Here is a 22,961-nt window from a genome sequence, read left to right as displayed (position 1 = left end):
TAGGGGTGCCAGCCAAAGTGGCGTTACCATAGTCAATGCTGGAAAGGACAAGCGATTGGACAACCAGTTTGAAATCTTCTGCTGGAATAAAAGGTTTAAGTTTCTTAAGATGGAGAAGGGTGAAAAGAGCGCTTTTGGATGCATTTTTAATGTGGGGGATGAGATTTAGATTCTGGTCAATACTGATGCCTAGGGATTTGACAGAATTAGAGGTGGAGGGAGGGCAGTTTAGAGCTTTGATGTCATTTAACCAAAGTTGAATGGGAAGGGAATTGTTTTTGGGGAGGAAATGATGATTTCTGTTTTTTTCGGGTTCAGTTTGAGATGGTTCAGATGGAACCAGGTTTGAATTTTGGTCAGGGTCTCATTGAGGTGAAGGATGTCTTTGTGAGATTTGATCTTGTAGTATAATTGGGTGTCGTCGGCATAGAGGTGGTAATTGATATTAGAATGTTTGAGGATGAGGGTTAGTGGTTCCATGAACAGATTGAATAGGGTTGGGGAGAGGATGGATCCTTGAGGGACGCCGAGTGAGACAGGTTGAGGTTTAGAGAGGAAGTGGCTGAGTTTGATTTGTTGTGATCTATTTTGTAGGAATGAGGAGAACCATTTGAATACCGTGCCTTCCAAACCGAATCGATCTTTGAGAGTGCTGAGAAGGGTGGAGTGGTGGACAGTATCAAATGCAGCTGAGAGGTTGAGAAGGATTAGTACTGAGGATTCCCCTTTGTCAAGGGAACGATGAATGTCATCAATGATATTTAGCATAGCAGTTTCTGTACTGCATCCCTTTCTAAAGCCGGACTGGAAGACATCAAGGAGGTTGAAGGAGACAATATGTTTCTCTAGTTGCAATAGGACACATTTTTCAAGGGCTTTGGAGAGGAATGGAAGGTTAAAGATTGGACGAAGGTTGTTTGGGTCATTGGGGTCAGCTGTGGTGTTTTTGAGAATAGGCGAGATTTAACCAAGTTGAAGGGAGGCAGGGACACAGCCAGTGGAAAGAGAGGAGTTGATAATTTTAGTCCATATGGGAGCAATGGTAGATTTAAGTTCTTGAACCAGAAGGGCGGGAAGAGGATCTTTGGAGTGGGCGGAAGGTTTTAGTTTGACAATGATATTAGTGATCATAGATTCTGATACTGGACTGAAATCGCTTCATGAGGCATTGTTTTTAGCAGGGGGGTTTATTTTCGGAAAGGTATCTTGTTGGAGTAGAGCAGGGCGGGGACCAGAAGTATCGAGCGGTGTGGAAAAAGTGGTCGAAGGAGAGTTATGAGTGTTGGGGAGGGTGTGTAGGATGGGGATAGGTTGAAGTGAGAGTGGGAGGGAAGAGAAGGATAGTTTGATCGTGTTGATTTTCTTCATAAAGAAGCTGGCAATTTCTTTGCATTTGTCAATGGAGGCTAATATTTTAGGAGGGCCGGTGGAGGTTTGTTTTTTTACAATGTTAAAGAGTTCTCTAGGGTGGTTTCTGGCCTGATCAAGTTGAGATCGTAGAAAGGAGGCTTTTTCGTTAAATATGTGTTTTTTGTACTGGGCTCTAGCACTTCTAAGGAGAGCCAGATTGTCAACGCTTGGATGATTTCTCCAGACCCGTTCAGAATGTCTAAGGGACCGTCTTTCTTATTGAGTTCAGAATTGAACCAAGACTTAGGAGGAATGTTTTTTGTTGTTTGAGTTTGATTGGAGCAATTTGGTTGAGGGCTTCAAGAATAGAATTGTTATAATGGTTAGTAAGGTCGGTGGTGCTGTCAGAGAGAGGGGGTAGAACTAAGTGAGCCTCAATTGAGGTTTCCAATTCGCCCGGAGGAATAAGGTGAAGGTTGCGTGTGGATTTCTTAGATAATATGCTGGTGGAGGCTGGGCGAGTAATGGATTTAGTCATGGTGAAAAGGATAAGGTAGTGGTCAGACCAATCTACCGGAAGTATATTTGAGAGTGAGGCTAGATCGTAGTTCGTTATAATAGCATCAAGGGTGGCAGCTTTGTTATGTGTGGGAGAATGGCAGAGCTGGGTCATATTGGTGATGTCCATGGTATCATTAAGTAGGATGATAGCAGGATCAACACTTTTGTTCCAATGGACTTGTAGTCACCAAGGAAGAGATTTTTAGAATGTGAGAGAGACGATTGTATGATAAGATCAGTCAACTCTTCCGTAAAGGGGATGTTATTTCCAGGGGAGGGTGGTAGATAGTGTGCAATCAGGTGGTGGGTGAGTCAGGTATGATGAGATCGGTGCAAAGGTATTCAAAGGAAGAAGGGTCTTGTAGATTGACGAGTGAGATGTTAAGTTCAGCTTTAAAAATGTGTCTTTTCTAATGATAGAATAACCAGGGGGGATAAGCAAGTCGAGCATGGGGGTTGTGTGGGAGGTGTTTCAGTTAGGAAAGCAATGTCAATGTTTTCACTAAGAATGGTTTCAGCGATCTCAGTAGTGTGACAGGAGGCAGATCTGTAGTTAATCAGCATGCAGCAGAGGGGAGTGAGGACTGGCGATAGGGAGGGGGTACAAGTGGGGATAGGTTTGAGTAGTTGGGGTGGTCTGAAGGAGGAAGGAGGAAGGGATAGTTTGCTTGTTCCTAAAAGAACTGGAATAGTAGACAGATGCGTAGGGCAGGAGGCGGATCGGCAGTTAGTCATCATGCAACATAGGGGAGTGGGATCGGGTGATTGGGAGGGGGGACAAGGGGGGATAGATCTAAGTTGTTGGGGTGGTCTAGGGGAGGAAGGAGGAAGGGGGACTCTTCTTGTTCCTAAGAGAACTGGGAAAGAAGATTCATGACTAGAGGGTATATTGGACGACGGTGGTGGTGGAGAGATAGTTAAGTTAGAGGAACTGTTAGCTTTAGAGGGTAGAGATTGAGAGATAGTTAGATTAGAGGAACAGTTAGCATTAGAGGTCATTGGGCGAGTACCAAGTTGTGGCTGTGTGGATATGTTGGTATTGTAGGGGGCACGATTAGTGAGGGTTGGGTGGGTAGTGTGCTGGTTGTGTAGTTGCTAGAAGGAGGAGTGTTTCTGTAAGTGATAGAGTTAGGCTGAACTGGATGTACTGAGGAGGGTGTCAGTGTGAGAGGAGATAGTTTTAGAAAGGAGTGAGATATCGCTTCTAAGTGAGGAAAGTTCTAAGATGAGGGACAAAAGGACAAGTTCAATGGTAGGGGAAGCTAGTGTGTGAGTTGATGAGTGCGGAGGATCAGTGTTTATTGGGCTGTTTGTCGAGTTAGGGTTGTTTAGTGGGGGGATAAAGTGTGGAGAATGAGGTGTAAAGCCTGGAAGGGGGGGAAGGGAGTCGAGTGGAGGGAGAAACGTGGAGTAGGATTAGTTACTTACCTGTTATCCTAGTTCTCTTCCAGGGGTATACTCATTAAAGTCATAAGCACTGAATAATCTCCGCCCATGAGCGGGAACGCGAAACATATAATAAAATATATATATATATATGTGTAAATATATATAATAGTAGTACATAGTACTAAACAAATTATACACATATATATGTATAACCAATAAAATGCAGCCCAACATAACCCATAGGCTAATAAAGCCATAATTACATATTTTCTGCAGTATGAAAATAAATCATATAAATAATGCAATAAAAAGGCATGAGCCTCAAAAGCATTCCATAATCAGCAAAAAACCTTTTATTTTCATCAACGAATTTGTAATAAAAGGCAATTAGCCTAAGAAGGCTGCATACAGAAAAACTATCCCTGTACAGAAAATCAGACTGACACCTCACCTTTGAGGCATCAGAGAATCATTAACACTTTGCCTTTAAGGCCTCCAGGGGAACTCTGTTCCCATCATGCACCCTAGGTGACAGTTAGGTCAGTTCTTTTGTACAGTACAGTAAACGTAGCAGGAATCTGCATCTAGAAACACAATAGTACCATCATAAAGCTACTGCTCGCCCGGGGAGGCGGGAGGGTGCTTATGACTTTAATGAGTATACCCCTTGAAGAGAAATAGGATTACAGGTAAGTAACTAATCCTTCTCTTCCAGGGGATACTCATTAATAGTCATAAGCACTGAATAGAGTAGCAAGCTCATACCCACAAAATGCGGGTGAACAGAGAAAATAACAACAACAACTGTAACACACACAGATCTCAGGTAGAATTAGCAAATACATTTCTAAGAGATGCTTGCCCAACCTCCTGTGCATCTGCCTGTGTGTCTGAGTCAAGGCAATAATGGTGAGTAAAAGTATGCACTGTACGCCAAGTAGCTGCCTTACAAATTTCTGCCATAGAAACATTTCTAAGGAGAGCTATGGTAGAAGGTTTCCCTCTTGTAGAATGTGCTTTTGGTCTTCCTGACAAAGACCTATTTGACAACTGATAAGTTAGAAGGATACAAGAAACAATCCATCTAGCAATGGACCTCTTAGATGCTGCAGAGCCAGTATTAACAGGACCATAGTTAATGAACAAACGGTCTGAATGTCTCAAAGTCTTTGTTCTATCTAAATAAAACTTAAGGACTCTCTTCAGATCTAAGGAATGAAAAGCCCTTTCAGCAGGACCAGTAGGATTTGGAAAAAAGGTAGGCAAGGTTATGGCTTGATTAATATGAAAATCTGACACTACCTTGGGCAGAAAAGCAGGATGCGTCCCGAGTACCACTCTATTAGAATGGAACACAGTAAACGGTTCTTTGCAACACAGAGCCTGAATCTCACTCACTCTACGAGCAGAAGTAATAGCCACCAGGAATGCTACTTTTCAAGTTAAGTGTAGCAAGGAAGACTTATGTATAGGCTCAAAATGAGCACCCATTAACTTAGTTAACACCACATTAAGCTCCCACGGTGGAAAAGGACACCTGACTGGCGGATACACCTTTCTCAAACCTTCCAGAAAATCCTTTACTCTCGGCATCCTAAAGAAGGAGACCTGAGTAGGTGATTTTCTGGAGGCTGTGATGGCAGCAAGATGGACTCAAATAGAATTAAATTGAAGACCAGATCTTGCTAAATTTAAGAGGTAGGGCAAAATCACCTGTTCCTGACCATGGATAGGATCAAACCCATTACTCTCACACCACAGGTAAAATAGTTTCCACTTAAATCCATAGGATTTCCTTGTAGAAGGCCGTTTCGCCTCCTTAAGGATGTGCATACAGTCAGGATTCAACTGCAAGTGTCCATACTGGATGACTTCAGGAGCCATGCTGCCAGGCGCAGGGAGGACAGATTGGGGTGGAACACTCTCCCCTTCTGTTTGGACAGAAGATCCGGGCGACACGGCAATCTCCTGTGTGGTACTTCCGACAACTGAAGGAGATCTGGAAACCACCATTGGCGCGGCCACTCTGGGGCAATCAAAATCATCCTGGAGTCGGTTCTGTACATCCTGTTGATTACTGTTGGTATCAACGGGGTCGGTGGAAAAGCGTACAGTAAGTTCTGACACCAGTCTATCAAAAGGGCATTCCCCTGAGACCCGCTCTGGAGAAACCTGGACGCGAAGACAGGGCATTTTGCGTTTTCCGCGTCTGCGAACAGATCGATATCTGGTGTACCCATTCCAGAAAAATACTGTTTGTGACTTCCTCGTTGAGGACCCAATCGTGAGCCTCGACGAAGTCTCTGCTTAGGAAATCCGCTTGCGAGTTGAGAACTCCCGGCAGATGTACAGCTGTTATCGACAAGTCTCTTGCCAGTAACCAATTCCAGATGGTCTGGGCTTCTATGGACAGAGTCCTGGACTGAGTACCCCCCTGCTTGTTTAAATAATACATTGTTGTTGTATTGTCTGTTTGCACCAAGAGGGACCGAGACTGGAATGATGGAAACAGGGACTTGAGGGCTAGATGAACAGCCCGCAGCTCCAGCAGGTTGATGTGATAGCCCTTCTCTGAGTCGGACCATAGCCCTTGTACTTGCAGAGGGCCCATATGAGCACCCCAACCATGGAGTGAAGCATCCGTGATCAGAGTCTGCACCGGAGGGTCTTGATGAAACGGAACACCTCTCATCAAGTGTGATCTCTTCATCCACCACCTGATGGAATCCTTGACGGGCTGATGAAGAAGAACTCGATCCTCCCAACATCCCGTCCTCTGAGTACACTGATTCTCTAGACACTGTTGTAGAGGACGCATGTGCAACCTTGCGTTGGGAACTATGAAGATGCACGATGCCATGGATCCCAGAAGAGAAGATACTTGACGAACTGTCGGATAAGTGGATTGACGAAGCAGTTGACACTTCGACCTGATTGATAACCACCTCTCCTCCGAAGGACACACGTTTTCTCTTTCTGTGTCCAGAAGAGCTCCCAGGTAATGGATCTGCTGAGTAGGATTCATAATTGATTTTTTTACATTGACCTGGAGACCCAACTTGCTCATGAGATTAAGACATATGGACAGATGATCTTCCAACAGAGATGGGGACGAACTCTTAAGGAGCCAGTCGTCCAAGTAAGGATAAATGAAAATTCTCTGCTTTCGAAGGAAGGCAGCAACCACCGCCATACACTTGGAAAACGTTCGGGGAGCTGACTTCAGCCCGAATGGAAGTACTGCATACAGGTAGTGATGAACAGACACTTGAAACCTGAGAAATCTGCGATGTCTTTTGGAGATTGGAACATGAAAATATGCATCCTTCAGGTCGATGGAACACATCCAGTCCCCTTGATGTAACTGAGGGAATATTTGATGGAGCACTAACATTTGAAACTTTTCCTTTCGAATGAACCTGTTCAACAGTCTCAGATCCAGTATGGGCCTGAATTCTGCTTTGGGACCTTTCTTTTTCACCAGGAAAAACAGACCTTGGTTTCACTGTGGACAAGGGACTTTCTCTATTGCTTTCTTGCACAGAAGGATGTTTGCTTCTTTTTGCAAACGCTTTAGATTGTGATGAAAAAGTACCTTCGGATTGATAATGGGAAGAGGTTTCTTGAATTTTAGGAGGTAGCCATTTCGGATAATGCCGATGACCCACCTTTCCTTTGTTAATCTTCTCCACTCGTCCAAGTATAACGCAATGGTAACAGCTGCGGAGGAAGTCTCTTCTCATTGCTTCTGAGGCTGTTTTGCAGCAGAGGACTGTTGTCTGTTTCCTCCTCTGCCTCGCCCAGGTCTGCGCTGTTGAAATTGAGACCTCTGTTGTTTCTGGCCTTGATTTTGCGACGACCAGTTAGTCGAGTGCCCACGTTGCTGGAACGACCTCTTGTCATAAGGACGAAAATTACGCCTTCTTCTACAGGCCCACTGCCTTCAGAGTGTCCAGCTCCTACTTCATCTTGGTCATCTCATCATCCGCATGAGATCCAAATAATGTCGACCCGTTGAAGGGTAGGTTAACTATCTTTCTTTGGGCATCCGGCTTAAGACCCGTGAGACGCAGCCAAGCCGATCTTCTGTAGCATATGCCGTGTGCATAACCGTGAGCTGCCAGATCAGCCGAATCCGCAGCCGCACTTATACTCTGGTTTGCCACCAAACCACCTTCTTCCACAATCTCCAGGAAATCTTTCTGATCTTCCTTTGGAAGTTTGTCTGCAAACCTCGCCATAGAGTCCCATAAGAGGCAATCATAGCGACCCAGCAAAGCCGCAGCACTGGCCACTCTCATGACCGAACCAGCTGTGTTACACATCCTTCGGCCCAAGGAATCCATATTTTTACTGTCTTTCTCAGGTGGGGCAGACGAGACAGACGTAGCCGAATGGGCCTTCCTGGCTGCAGCCACAATGAGAGAATCTGGTGGCGGATCTGTGCGCAGGAACATTGGGTCTTGATCAGGTGCCTTATACTTTTTCGCAATCCCTGAGGGACCTGATCCTACAGTCGCTGGCGTCAAAAAAGTCTTCCAACAAACCAGGAACCAGTGGAAGAAGAGGCCTAGCAGAGGACTTTTGATGTAAAGTCCAAAAATGACAGAAGATTTCACCTGCGGCACTGTCATAGTAATGTTGAATTTACTCGCCCCACGACACAAAACCTCATTGAAGGTTCCCAAATCATCTACAGGCGAAACCCTGGAGGGTGGTGTTGATGAAATCGTGGGCGAATAGTCTCTGTAAGAAGACCTTGTTGGAGACGAAGAAGCAGGAAATCTATGTCTTCTCTCAGGAGTAGTAGACCGATGCCTACTGCGCTCCCTAGAGCGTGAACGCCTTCGCACTGGAGATCTGGATCTAACTTGGAGACCCACCAGCCGGTGGTCTCGAAGCCTCCATAGTCAGTGGTCTTTGATTAGGTATTGGCTGCATCTTCCAATGACGGATGCTCTCTAGCCATCTTGGAGACATACCTGCAGGTGGTGTTTTACGCACCGGAGAGCCCTCCGGGGAAACCTGCAAAATCTGCATTCCCAACGAAGAAGAAGAAGCAGATGAGGAAGCACTCCCAATAGAATGTGGAGACCCAGAAGCTGTAGCCTGCACCTTTCTGGGGACCAACTGTCTTTCTCCTGACACTGACCTTCTTGACATCGAGTCAGAATGAGCCACCACTGAAGAATCTTGGTGTAGAGAGGCTCCGACCACTTGAGATCTGTTCACCGATGCCTTTGAAGGGTCATCCAACACCCTTGACGCTGATTCAGACCTCGACAAAGACCTATGAGAGGTCCGAGAGGCTGATCTAGAATGTCTCGACGTCGACCGTGAGACACGCAGCGGCAATCTCGACGTCGGACATTTTCTCGACTTCGACTGGATCTCAAGCCTCGAGCCCGAGGCATGCCTTGACGTCGAACCATGTCTCGACGGCGATCTGGATCGTCTTCTCTTTTCAGGTCTCGACATCGTACCTTCATCTCTCGACGTCGATCTGAACTTCTCTCTCGACGCCGATCGAACTCTTCCTCTCGACGACGATCGCATTCTCTCTCTCGACGTCAAACGCATTGCTCTTGACGTCGTCCTTACAGCAATCAACACCAGATGTCTCGACGTCGATACACTTCTCGACGGCGACCTCGATCTCCACTTCGACACCGACTTATGCCTCACCGGCGATGTCTTCGACATCGATGCAGTTTTCTCTGGTCTCGACGTCGACGGTGATCTTGATTTCGACCCCGCACTTACTTTCTTCGACATCGACGCTTCCTGATGTCGTTGTTTCTTGCTTTTACCTTCAGGAGAAGCAGATCTTCGACGTTTTGAGTGAGGAGGGGACCTTCCAGATGACAAAACACTCCTTGCCCCCTTTTCACGACGTCCTTCTCTCTCCATAAGCCCCAAAAGTCTAACTTTTTCTCTCTCTTTCAAAGTTCTGCTAGAAAGCTTGAGGCAATGGTAACATTTTTCCACATCATGTGTGGAAGGTAGACAAACTACACAAACAGAATGAGGATCTGTTTTGGACATCTTCCCACAGGAAGGACACTTATAGAATGAAGGTGGCATAACTGACTAACATTTTTCTAAAGATTTAGTCAGAAAAGGTAAAAAACACCACCAAAAGCCAATTCTGTCAAAAAAGACAGGAAAAAAACAAATTCTGACTGAAAACAGTCAAATTCAGCAGAGCTCAAGTTCCAGGTTCCTCACAGAACAAGCCGTAAAAAAGAACTGACCTAACTGTCACCTGTGGTGCATGATGGGAACAGAGTTCCCCTGGAGGCCTTAAAGGCAAAGTGTTCAGATTCTCTGATGCCTTAAAGGCGAGGTGTCAGTCTGATTTTCTGTATAGGGATAGTTTTTCTGTATGCAGCCTTCTTAGGCTAATTGCCTTTTATTACAAATTCTTTGATGAAAATAAAAGTTTTTTTGCTGATTATGGAATGCTTTTGAGGCTCATGCCTTTTTATTGCATTATTTATATGATTTATTTCCATACAGCAGAAAATATGTAATTATGGTTTTATTAGCCTATGGGTTATGTTGGGCTGCATTTTATTGGTTATACATATATATGTGTATAATTTGTTTACTACTATGTAGTACTATTATATATATTTACACATATATATATATTTTATTATATGTTCTGGGTTCTCGCTCGTGGGCGGAGATTATTCAATGCTTATGACTATTAATGAGTATCCCCTCGAAGAGAAGAGTGTGTTTTTGGAATCGGGGGAGGTCAGGAGGCAAGAGGGGGATGTAGGAGGTAACGTTGTGTGGATGTAAGAAGTGGTGCAAGGAGGTGTTGGGGGGGAAGTTGAGGAGAGGCGTGTGTACCAGAGCATAGCAAATTAGGAAGAGGCGATAATGGGGGGAGAAGTGAGGGTAGATGAAGGTAATAAGAGTTGGAGAAGGTCGTAGAGACGAGGTAAGAGGGACGGGGGTGAAATGGGGGGTGATGAATCTAAGGGTAGAAGGGGTGAGAGGGCAGTGTTCAGGGATTGTGTGGGGGTTTGGGATAAAGTGCTAATGTACTGTTCATTGGGAGTAGGAGAGGGAGGGGTAGAATCAGGAGGAAGCGATAGGGGGAGAGAGAAATGAAGGGAGATGCAGGCACTAAAGGTTGGGGTAGGTCAGAGAGGCGAGGTAAGAGGACTTGCTGGCTGCAGGATATTGGACAAATGAGCCCTTAAAGGGTCAATGGACTTCTCCCCACACCAAGCAACGAACTTTGACCATCTATAGGAATAAATGGACTTAGTGGAGTCACGCCTGGCTGACCACATCGTGTGGGAGAGAAAAGGAACTCAGGTTGCCCCGTTCAATCTCCAGGCATGAAGGTGTAAGGTCTGGATGTGGGGGTGTAGAACCTGCCCCTCCATCCGGGAGAGGAGATCTGCCCTGTGAGGGAGACGGAGTGGCGGGAGAGAGGAGAGGTGGAGAAGGTCTGAGTACCACACCCTTCTTGGCCAATCCGGGGCGATCAATATAACTTGGGCCCGGTCTTGGCGAATTTTCCTCAGAACCAGAGGAATCAAGGGTATGGGAGGAAACGCGTAAAGGAGTTGCGAGTCCCAACTCAACTGAAACGCGTCCCCCAAGGCTCCCTGCATCGGAAACTGGAGGCTGCAGAATGACGGGCAGTGAGCATTCTCGCGAGTGGCGAACAGGTCCACCCGAGGAGTTCCCCACATCCGAAAGACGTGACGAACTACCTCTGGATGAAGCCTCCACTCGTGGTCGGAAGAGAACTGCCGACTGAGACTGTCTGCACGAACGTTCAGAACTCCGGCCAGATGATTTGCCATCAGACAAATCTGATGGTCCTGAACCCAGGACCAGAGACGCAGAGCCTCTCTGCAGAGACACTGCGACCCCACTCCTCCCTGCTTGTTGACATACCACATCGCGGTCGTGTTGTCCGTCAGGACCTGAACTGACCGCCCGCAAAGGGAAGGGAGGAAGGCCTTGAGCGCTAGACGTATTGCCCGTAATTCCAGCAGGTTGAAGCAACCTTTCCTCTGGAGACCAAAGACCCTTGACCTCCAGGTCCCCCAGATGAGCACCCCACCCTAGAGTGGATGCATCCGTTATTACCGTGGCCACCGATGGAGGAAGTTGAAAAGGCTTTCCTTGCGACAGATTGCCTTCCACGCTCCACCAAGACAGACCCGCTGCAGTTTCTCTGGAGATCCTCACTGACTCCCTGAGATCTCCGTTGTGCTGATACCACTGCCTGCGGAGGCACCACTGGAGTGCCCTCATGTGCCAGCGTGCATGGTTGACCAACAGAATGCAAGAAGCCATCAGACCGAGCAGACGTAAGACCTTCAGCTCTGGAACAACCGCTCCATTGTAGAATAAAGGTATCATTTCCTGTATGTCGCGAATCCTTTGAGGAGGAGGGAATGCTCGACATACAGTAGTGTCCAGTACCGCACCTATGAACAGGTTGCGCTGGGAGGGCACCAGGTGAGACTTGGGTACATTTATTGAAAAACCCAACCTGTGAAACAACTGAGTTGTCTCTTGCAGATGAAGGAGCACCTTCTCTGGCGACTCCGCTTTGATCAGCCAGTCGTCCAGATACGGGAATACAGGAATCCCCGACCTCCTGAGATGTGCTGCCACCACTGCCATCACCTTGGTGAAGACTCGAGGCGCAGTAGTAAGACCAAACGGAAGGACCGCAAACTGGTAGTGTTGCGACCCAACCGTAAAACGGAGATACTTTCTGTGCGACTTCAAGATGGGAATATGAAAATACGCATACTGCAAGTCGATCGACACCATCCAGTCCTCTTCCAGCAGCGCTTGAAGAACCTGTGCAAGAGTGAGCATCTTGAACTTTTCCTGTGTCAGGTAAAGGTTCAAGATCCTGAGATCCAGGATTGGCCGAAGCCTGCCATCCTTCTTGGGGATCAGAAAATACCGGGAGTAGCCTCCCTGACCCCTCTCCTGCTCCGGAACCACCTCTATCGCACCTTTTCTGAACAGTGCCAGGACTTCTTCCTGCAGGAGAAGCAGGGGGTCGTCCGAACAAAAACCCTGGCAAGGAGGGTAATTTGGGGAAAACTCCCGAAAGGGAAGAGCATACCCATTCCCCACGAGATTGAGAACCCAAAGATCCGATGTTATCAATTCCCAATCTCGTAGGAAATGGGTAAGCCGACCCCCCACCGGACCCACATGATCCGGAATGGCGGATCTAGGGCTGCTTTACTGCGTTGGCAGGAGGCTGGGAAGGGGAAAAAGAGGAAGAGGAGGAGATTTGACGGCCTCGAGAACAGCCTCTTTGCTTGCCCCTATAAGACATGTACAGCGTGTTTTGCTGCTGCCGTGGCTGCTGCTGCGTTGTCTTGTAGGAACGAAAAGAAGATCTGCTAAATCCTCTAGTACGCCTTCCAAAAGTGCCCTGGTCTGAAGGCCCAATGACTTGGCTGTCGCCCTGCTGTCTTTAAAGCGTTCTAAAGCAGCGTCTGCCTTCTTGCCAAATAAACCAGACCCGTCGAACGGGAGATCCAACAACGTAAACTGGACATCTGATGAAAATTCACTCGACTTCAGCCACGCAGCTCTCCTCGTTGCTACAGAAGAGCCCATGACCCTTGCCACAGAGTCCGCCGTGTCCAATCCACTCTGAATCACCTGCCTTGCTGCAGCCTGAGTGTCAGAGATAACCTTCTGGAAGTCTTTTCTATCCTCCTCCGGCAACTTGGGCACCAACTGTTTTACAGTGTCCATAAGGGCGTGAATATAACGCCCCATCAGGCAGGTCGCATTTGTGGACTTCAGCGCCATACTGGCGGAGGAGAAAACCTTTTTAGCAGCCTGATCCTGCTTCCTCGACTCTTTTTCAGCTGGAACCTGAGGAAAAGCTCCCGTTGATCGTTTGGAACAGGCCACCTGCACCACCAAACTCTCAGGCAGAGGGTGAGTGGATAAAAATTCTGGGTCATCAGGAGCAGCTCTATACCTCCTGGCAACAGCCCTAGACACAGCAGGAGCTGATAAAGGTTTCTTCCAAACCTCTAAAATTGGATCTTTAAGTGCATCATTAAAGGGCAGCAATGGTTCAGTCACTGATGATGCAGAGTGAAGGACCTCTGTGAGAAGATTTGACTTGAACTCAGCAGTAGGTAAAGCAATGTTCAACAAACGTGCAGCCTTATTAATCACAACATGGTAACGAGCCACATCTTTAGAGGGTTCGTCCGGTACTGAAACCAAAGCCCACTCAGGGGACAGTTCAAGGCCACTGGCCACTGAAAGATCCTCAAAAGGGTCCTCAGGATCCTGCAGCTCACCCTCCTCCAAATACTCCTCACGATACCTCTCTTCCTCCATCAGCCTCTGGGCTTCACGCCTCGACTTGCGCTTCACATTCGAAGCTGCCGGATCCACTGACGGCTCCATCGAAGCCAGTGCCGGCGCCGAGCCCGACGCCGGACGAGGAAGAATCCCACGACGTCGCTCAGGGTTCGGCGTAGAAGGATTTGGCGTCGATGGCTTCGGAGTCGAAGGCCTCGCCGGCGTCGGAAAATGCCAATGCGGCGCTGGAGCCGGCATAAAGGGCATTAAGGGTGCAGGAGCATAGGTTTGGGGAACACCAAGACCAAACGCCATCGGACCCGTGGGACCAACAGGAGCCCCAGAGGGGTACATAGCCCTGGAATAAATACCATACATCGCATTTAGAAAATGCGTCGGATCCTGACCTGGAGCCGGAAAGGCTGGGTACTACGAACCCCCAGGCTGCTCTTGAGGGCGTGGAGTCGATACAATGTCGACCTCGTCTTCAGGCTGGTGCACCGGAGTCGACAGACCTTCGGGCAACGGAGCCTCTCCCTCTCCAACCATCTCCCCCTCACCTTCATCCTCCCGATCCGGAGGATGGAATGAAACCGGAGATGGATTCGCTGTCTGCTTCGGCGAACCTGGCGAATTTGCATGCGACGCCTCACCCCCGGCGTCCTGATCTTCCGAAGCCGAAGACACCACCTCTTTCTCAACCAGCTTCACCTGCGACTACGGCTTAGAACCCGAATCCTTCCTCGATCGATGTCGGGATTCATGGGTCCTCTTCTTATGCTTCTTTTTAGACGATCTCAAAGCATGGGCCGAGGACGAGTCCGATCGCGACCTCGAGCGAGATCTTGACCATCGAGTCCGTGACCTCAATTTCTTCTTCTCCTTACTTCCTTTAAGCTTCGCCACAAGAAGCTTAGCTTCTCTCTCCTGGAGGGCCTTAGGTGTCATCTTCCTACAAGACCGGCAGTCTTCGACGTCGTGGTCGGAGCTAAGACACCATAAGCAGCATTCTTGCGGATCTGTAATGGACATGGTCTTGCCGCATTCCCCACAGTCTTTAAATCCGGTCTTCTTCAAAGACATGTCGAAAGAAAAGACAATGAAACACCAACAACACAAGGTAACAAAGTTACTGCAAAAGCTACGGACGATCCCTAGAAAACCGTTAGCGTCGACGACGCGGAAAAAAGGGAACTGATGTCATCACGCCGGCATGGGCCTGATATGGGGTCGGTGACGTCAGCGGAGTCGCGCGCGATGCCGTGCCTCTGTGACGTCGGTCCACGTCGGCGCAAAGCTACAATAAGAATTTCCGGAAGCTGCTGACGCAGGGGGATATTCACAAGGTGAGGAATCCACAAGGCAGATGTATCTATCAGAATTATAATTATTAATATTAACCACTGGAGGACTTACTGGGGCCAGCAGCAGAGCCCTTGGTAGAGGAGCGGTCCTGGCCCTAGGAGGCATATTGTTCTTATCCCGCCGACTCTGACCCCGTCTTCTTGCCCCTGGGTGCTGATCATGTAAGATATAATAAAGAAAGAGACAAACATTAATGATTTGTGTAAAACAAATAAAATATTTTTTAAAACGCTCAAAAACATTTTAGGAAACAACAAAGGCAATAAAATTGACCTATCTAATCTAATCGACTAGTAGTATTGCGGGATTCACGGACCGTCTACTTATTATTTATGAACAATAATCCAGAGTTCCATTCTGATTCCAGAATACTAACTAAGCCTAAGTACCACCTGTCCTAGCCCACTGATTCCAGACAGGCCAATCATTCATTAAGTCTGCATTTCCATTTATTTTAGCCCTAAAAAATGCATAGATGGAGGACACATGCATATATTTGTGCATACACCAAATTGTTGGTTGGTTGATGCTGATCTTCTGATAAGTGATAAGGCTTTGGTAGGAGGAGCTATATCAAGAAAGAAAAAAGATTATTGAAACCCATACTCTTAGCAAAACAGTAACACAAAATTAATTCAACACATAGTGGCGCAGTAGCACTAGCAAGCACAGGACAGAACATTTGTGGTATGTATCTATCCTCCCACTTCCTCTGCTTCTAACATTTGAGGGAGTTTGAGGTATTATACTAGCACTATGGACTCGAGTACACAGTACACCATTCTGCTTCTTCTCTCTTGTTCAGCAAAATTACACTACCTTGCTGTAGCCGGCATGCCAGCTCAGTCAGCTTGCAACCAAGACAAACATACTCAAGTCATGATGCAGACTGACGTTAGTTTTATTTACTACTGGTTGCAGGTGGGGAAGCTGGTATTTTTCTATTATGGGTGGTACAGGCCATACTCTGTTACATCAAGGGCAACTGCTAAATTTCACTTTCACCCTGCTTTGACTACTACAAAAAGGCAGATGATATCTGTTCCAATGCACATTGCTTATATATAGGGGACGACATGTTAATGTTAATATTATCGGGAGTTTTATTGAGCGCTCAGCTACTCAAGCAGAGTGTCCCGGCGCTAACAAACCTAACACAGCATAACCCCAGCGGCGGAGGAGAAATTAGAGACAGAACAGCCACGTTTTTAGCTCTTTCCTAAAAGAAGCTAAGTTCTCGCTCTTTCTCAGAGCGAGTGGCAGAGCATTCCAGGCCCGCAGCACCAGATATTTGAAAGACCGGCCTCCGGACCGCGCCCGTCAGATTGCCGGGACTGTGGCCAGTGACAGGGCAGCCGATCGTAAGGCTCTGGATGGTGAAAGACAACTCTCTTCCGCAAGTAGATAGCTCCAATGCCATGAAGAGCTTTAAACGCAGTGGTAAGGGCCTTGAACTTAATGCGTTTCCGGATTGGCAGCCAGTGAAGGGACTTCAAAAGAGCGGTGGCATGAGACCTGCGGCCGAGGCCGGAAATTGCCTGTGCCGCCGAGGTCTGCACTACCTGTAGGCGAGACAAAAGATATTCCGGCAGGCCGAGGTAAAGTACATTTACATAATCCAACCTCGATCCGATCAGGGCTTGCACCGTTGTTTTCCTATGGGCAATGGAAAGGAGAGGGAGGAATTTCCTTAACATTTTTAGTATCCCGAAACACTGCCCGACCAGACCAAGAATCTGTGGTGTCAGTGACAGACAGTTGTCCATCTTGATTCCAAGATTCTTAGCTACCGTGGAGTCAGTGGAAGGAGGATACATCCCCGCGGGCCACCAGGCCTTCCATCCGGGGTCGGGGGGGCACCCAAAGAAAAGGAGCTCAGACTTGTCGGAGTTGCATTTCAACTGATTAAGTTGAAACCAGGAAAATACCGCACCCAAGCAGTTCTTAATGCTCTCGCCATCAAAGTCCATGTTCCTACCGCATGTGAAGAGAAGCTGGGTGTCATCGGCGTACGAGACAATCTGGGCACCGAAAGACTCTGCCAGTGCCGCGAGAGGGGACATGTAGATATTAAAAAGAGTGGGGCTCAAAATCGACCCCTGAGGAACTCCCACCTCCAAAGGCGGCACTGCAGCAGAGTACGGGGGGGCCCAGACTGTCTGTTGACGGTTGGATAGGAACGACTCAAACCATCTGAACACCGTTCGCCGAACACCAATCTCCAAGAGTCTTGACAGGAGGCGGTCATGGGGAACGGTGTCAAACGCCGCCGAGAGATCTAATAACACTAACAATGCTTTCCCTTCATTATCTAGAACTTCCTTGATGGCCTCTGACACCTCCAAGAGTGCTGATTCAGTGCTCAAGTTAGCCCTGAAATCGGACTGGGTATAGTGCAAGATCTCATGTGACTCTACAAAGTCGGCCAGGACAGAATGCACGTGTTTTTCGGCCACCTTGGCCAGGACCGGAAGCAGCGATATCGGCCAATAATTAGCATGGATACTGGGGTCCAGGGACGGCTTTTTTAAGAGGGGGAGAACCATCGCCTGTTTCCAAGCTAGCGGCACGATACCCGTTTCCAACGACCGATTTAAAATCGGATTAACAATCGGGTTAACGACATGTGCCATTTTGGCTAAAAACTTAGCGGGGCATGGATCAAGTGGGGTGCCGGATCTCATTTTAGACAGAACTTCCAGAGAAGACTGAAGCTCAATGGGGGGAAAAGTCACCAGAATGGCTGTCCATCGGCCGCCACTGGAAAGCAGGGTCCTGGGTTAAGCATACCCCCTACCGCAGCAGCTGGGAAAGTTTCCTGGATGCTTGTGATCTTTTTCGCAAAGAAGCTTGCCAGTTGGGACACCCAAGGTTCCGAAAAGGAGCACTTAGGCATGATGGCGGCCGGAGAAGTAAATTCCTTTACCACCAAGAAAATGTCTTTGCTGGTGTTAGTAGCCTCCTCGATTCTTCTGGCAAAGTAGGCTTTTTTCCCCAGATAGATTTCCCTATGATAGGCCTTGATACTGTGCTTATACGCCTCCTTCAGAGGTTCCAGATAACTTACTCTCCATGCTCTTTCGGCTTTCTTACAAAGCCTACGGCTGGAATTAAGCGTTGGGGTAAACCATGGAGCAGATGCGCGGGACGAAATCTTGAAGTACCTCTCGGGCGGCGCCAGCACCCTCAAACAGCGCGCAAGCCACATTTGAAAGAGATTAATATCTGCCTCTATGTCACCCGACAACAGGCAAGGTTGAGGTTCTTTGTTTTGATTGATTGTGTAACCAGATGATAGGCCATCCATGTCAGTCTGGCTGACACAGTCGAAAATAAATTAACATAGGTAGGGAGTGGTCCTCAGAGTCGGAGGAAGGGGCTTGATAACTACATACCTACACAATATATATGCTGTGCTTGCAAACTACTGTGAGTAAAGAGAGTATTCTGAGTGAAAATACAACTTATATTCTCCTCGGCTTTACTACTCTGGCGCAGTTTCATTTACATTCTCTTCAAACTCAGATTCTTCATCCAGTAACAGTCTCCTCCACCTATGCTATCTTTGATGAATACCATCTAGGCATCCATCCATTCAAAGTGAACGTCTATCATTCTTCTTAATCTCTCAACAAACCTTAGTTTGTTTCACCAACAACCAACATTTATTCTTTTTTTATAAACCACCACGCATGTGTCCTTCCTTCCTCGCTTCGCTTAACTTGCCTTTGAGCTTGACCCAAACACCACTGAGGATTCTTGTTATCCACCCATACAGTTACACCCACCCAGGCAGGCATCTTTTCTTTCACCTTCCACCCATCCTTCAACCCATCCTTCAACCACCCATGCATCTGATTCCTGTCAGCCACCTATGCATGCATCCCATGTATCCTTTTCTGCCAGTTGTAAATAATATCACATCTCGTCCATCCTTCCTCTTTCCACCCTTCTTTCCCTTTTCGTTCAAAACATCCATCAAGGTCCTCTCATCTGATCTGACTTTTAGTCTTCTCCATAAAACTTTCACAGCTGAGTTGAGGTCAGCAATAGAAGAGGCCATTGGTTACTCAACTCCCGCCGTTAATGCTATTGCTAATGCTAAGTAAAGGGTGTCTTCTTCAACCGTTGCTCACAACAACTTCTTACTTACTAAGTCTCAACAGTACAGTGTACATCCTTGTAGCGAGTGTAATGTCAATAAGTAAGGAATATAACTTACCACACCCGCCACTGCACCCCCTGTAAATCCTGCAGGCGCCGCATCTCCTGCTCCCTCCCAAATGGCCATGTCGCCATCACCGCTGGCCCCGGCACTGGTGGTCGGTAGGATGCCTAGAAAAACCATTACAAATTTTTTAATTGACATATACACCTACCCCTATTTATTCTTTTTCACTAGCACTAGATTGAAAGAAGGTTAATACATACATATACAACTCTAGTACAAATCGGATACTAGAGTAGACACTAGTAGTGTTTTATGGTCCCGAGGGTCATTCTAGTCTACTCTTTGCTAAGTTAGCCTCAGCCATGCAACAATTCTAGCTTTGTGTCTCATTTGCGCACATTACCTCGCAGCTTGTTGTGTAAGATGCCTTTGAGTTTACATGAGCTCATAATGCTACTGTCTGAGCTCCGTACAAGGCAGAAAAACAAGCCACTTTGTTATGGAGTTCTGGTCAGTCCGTATTGCTTGGAACAAGAACAAACCTTTCCTAGGTATCACATTAATTTATCGGTAGTATATCCTTCATTGTGTATATATCAACATTGTCCCACAGCAAAGATTATTTAGAAAACATTATTGTTTTTTATTTTCTTACTTAAAAAATATAGTCACAATAAAGGTTTCATCAACATTCTCATTTTATATATACAATTTTCAAATTTACAGATTAATTATATATAGTAACCCCCCAAAAATTTTGCAAAAAAAGTAATTCATTCATCTGATCACACCAAGCATTCTAACATTCATCCAACCTACCATAAACAACTAAACCACAGTGAAGCAATTAAAACAAAACATCACATTGAAAAAATATATACATTTACACAGACAACATAGCAACAAAAAGAAGAAGAAGGCGCCGACACGCGTTTCGGAAAAGGAACCGTGTCCACAGTTCCTTCACCAGGGCGCAGTAAATAAAGTTCTTGGTTGACGTAACTTTCCTTAATTATTACGAAATCAATCAACAATATAGAATAACAACAAGGGGGCTCAATCTTGAAAATGAATCAAGCATAATAATATCATCTGTAAGGGACAATGAGACATAAAATAAGTAAATACATTTCAGTTTATTACAAGCTTCATAACTATGATATTCGACTGCTGGAGAAGCCAACACCAGTGAAAAGAATAATATCGCAAAAAACATTGTGCCAGGAAAAGATCAAGTGAAATAAGGAGAAGAAAAATAGAAGTCAGGATGAACTAAGCAGTGAGAATAAAAAAGGGCCAAGTAACCGTGAACAGATAAAACATGCAGGTGTATCCCCTGTGAAGAGCTAGAATATAAATAGAGCTCACACATACCGTGAGTTCCACTAGAATCCAGAAATATAAAGGCAGTCATCTTGTACCGCACAATATGGTCGTACTAAGTATCGTCATCCTGAAAGCCTGATCTGAAAATAGAGATAAAATTTGAAAAGCTCATATACAATATGAGACGAAGGATCAGCCTACCTAAGCTGGAGAAGATTTCTATTTAAAGAGCTCAAAAACTGCAACCGGCTAAAAGAACAGGGCTCACATATGAAAGGGAGCCCCGAATCTAAACCAATTAAGACATGGCACATACAGAGGCTGATTGCAGGGCAAAGAAAGGTCCAATATTAGCACTACCCACATGATACATAACCTCGGTATTCCCACCTACCCTTGTAAGTGAAAGGCCAAAGCTTATAAATTAAGTATCCAAGGCGAGGTAAGAGGCGTACCGATAGCCCCAGCAGTATGAAGCACGGCCAATGTCCTAATGCACTGCACACAGAAAGAGAAACAATTTAAAGGGTAGTCCAACTCAAACAGATTCCTAACCATGCGAGGCATAATTTGAAAGTCCACCTAGTTATTAGAAGGCGACTGATCGTGGTACAGGAATGTATTACATCAAGGTTGACTGACGGAGACCAATGAAAATATACCTCCGGGGAGTTTTTCTTAAGCACTGCATAAACATAATAAACAATGCTAAGTTACAGATGACCCAGAGATGCAGCCTACACCTCAATAGAATGAAGTCTTATTTAAGCTCCTGGGACAGAAAAAATATATGTAAATATGTCCAGAGATAAGCTCACAGGATAAAAGGAATAGAAATAGGACTTAAACGAAACCCGATGTTCCTACCTGAACGGATAGAGCGAATAATCGACTAGCAGGACGTCCGCAGGCGGCATGAATAGCTAAAGGCTCACAAATCCGCCTCCCGTATATATCCGTACGCTAATCAAAAAAATGCAAACACCTGGACTACGCATGGAAAGCCACACGCATGGAAAGCGGACTGGTGGTGAAGGTGGTCACGTTAATAAGTACCATAGAAGAATGGTAAATATTGCACGTTCCATAAAATGCTAGGAAATCACAAACGCCAAAGACTATCGGCTATAGATCAAAAACAAAATGGATAAAACCAACGGAAATTTCAGAATGTAACAGGACCCCTCACACGAGCCCATGAGTCATGCGAAAGCCAGGGCACAGGATACAAATATATAACAAGCACAGCAACAGAGATAAACAGCAAAAATGAAAACGAATAATTGCTACTCACTTCAGAGATGTGTCGAGCTGGTGGAGAAACAAGGTAGATACAACCAAAAACACATAAGGTTTAAGAACATAAGGTTCAAGAACATAAGGCAATCAAAAATAGCCAGAATCAGAAGAGATAAAAAGACATCATAATAGGGCATTCGGCCAAGGTATAGATTCATTCAACCCCATGACTGCTGTTTGAAGAGTATAGATCCAATACACCTCTCTCTTTCCTCTCAGCCATTGATGTTATTGTCCTTGGGGTTATGGACTTTTTCCAAAATAGTCCATTTGATGTCCGTTAACAAATTATGCTTTTCTAGCCAGTGTGCCACCAGTGCGTATTGCTTAGCCATAACATGCTACACTTTTTAGCATGACTGAGAAATGCTTGCATTATACTAACGTGCACCATATTTCTCATAACAGGCAGAAGATTCCCATCTATGAACCAGAGCTTTGCAGAGCTTATGATGTAACCAGTACTTAGAGGTTCTAAGGTGAGTGGTCCCCCAGAATTTGCACAGAGATCTTTTGTCTACCATGGACTTGTAGTTGTAACAATGTTTATTGTTTTAATCTTATGCATTTGGCTGTTGGTGCTGGCTTGTATACTGCATTAGAGAACAAAGTACAGAGCTTGTGTTGTTAGTTGAAAATAAACCTTTTGAACTTCCATAGACTCTGTGGTATTTGGTGTGGACTTACACGAGTGAGTGAGCAAAAGGATGTGCATTGCTTCCGCGTCACGGAGAGGTCAAGAGTGTTATGGTCTGGGTTGTCTAATTATCGGATATCTTCCGAGGGGTTCGGGGAGCTAATGAGACACTATAGCTAGTTGGTCAGTGGATTATGGGTTTTGACTGAGGTGTGAAGAAGGTCCAACCTCCCATCACCAACGTTCTATTTTTTTGTGCATAGTTCTGTATGTGCAGTATCTCTACAACAATAGTAGAATGTACTATCCTATCAAAAATAGTAAAATATCTGGTTGGGCATTTTGTTGGTGAGAATTGTTGAAAAGCCTCAAGATTAAGAAGACTAGTAGAGGACAACCCAAAGTACTGGACTCAGTAGCTAGAGCTATTTGTGAATCTGAGTTTTATTTAAATCCTTTTAAATAAAAAGAGCCCAACTGGGCAAGTTTAACTACATACAGACTAATAGTAGTAGTACAGAGAGGCAT

General features: G+C 46.1%; 1 protein-coding gene across 5 annotated transcripts in view; it reads right to left on the bottom strand.

Annotated features, from left to right (window-relative positions):
* The window catches only part of LOC144822393 (uncharacterized), a 69,196-nt gene extending 49,747 nt beyond the window's left edge, over positions 1 to 19,449 (bottom strand). For 4 of the 5 annotated variants that reach the window (XR_013608613.1, XR_013608614.1, XR_013608611.1 and 1 more), the window contains exons 1-2: positions 19,223 to 19,449; positions 15,052 to 15,153 (exon numbers count right to left, since the gene is read on the bottom strand). The gene's annotated coding sequence lies outside the window, so the exon portion shown is untranslated. The remainder of the gene's footprint in view (positions 1 to 15,051; positions 15,154 to 19,222) is intronic. The other variant, XM_078679851.1, reaches the window with a different exon arrangement.
* Between the last annotated feature and the right edge of the window lie 3,512 nt (positions 19,450 to 22,961).

Source organism: Lissotriton helveticus, chromosome 3_1, assembly GCF_964261635.1.
Source record: "Lissotriton helveticus chromosome 3_1, aLisHel1.1, whole genome shotgun sequence".
Taxonomy (NCBI): Eukaryota; Metazoa; Chordata; class Amphibia; order Caudata; family Salamandridae; genus Lissotriton; species Lissotriton helveticus.
This window is presented reverse-complemented; position numbering and strand designations above follow the sequence as displayed.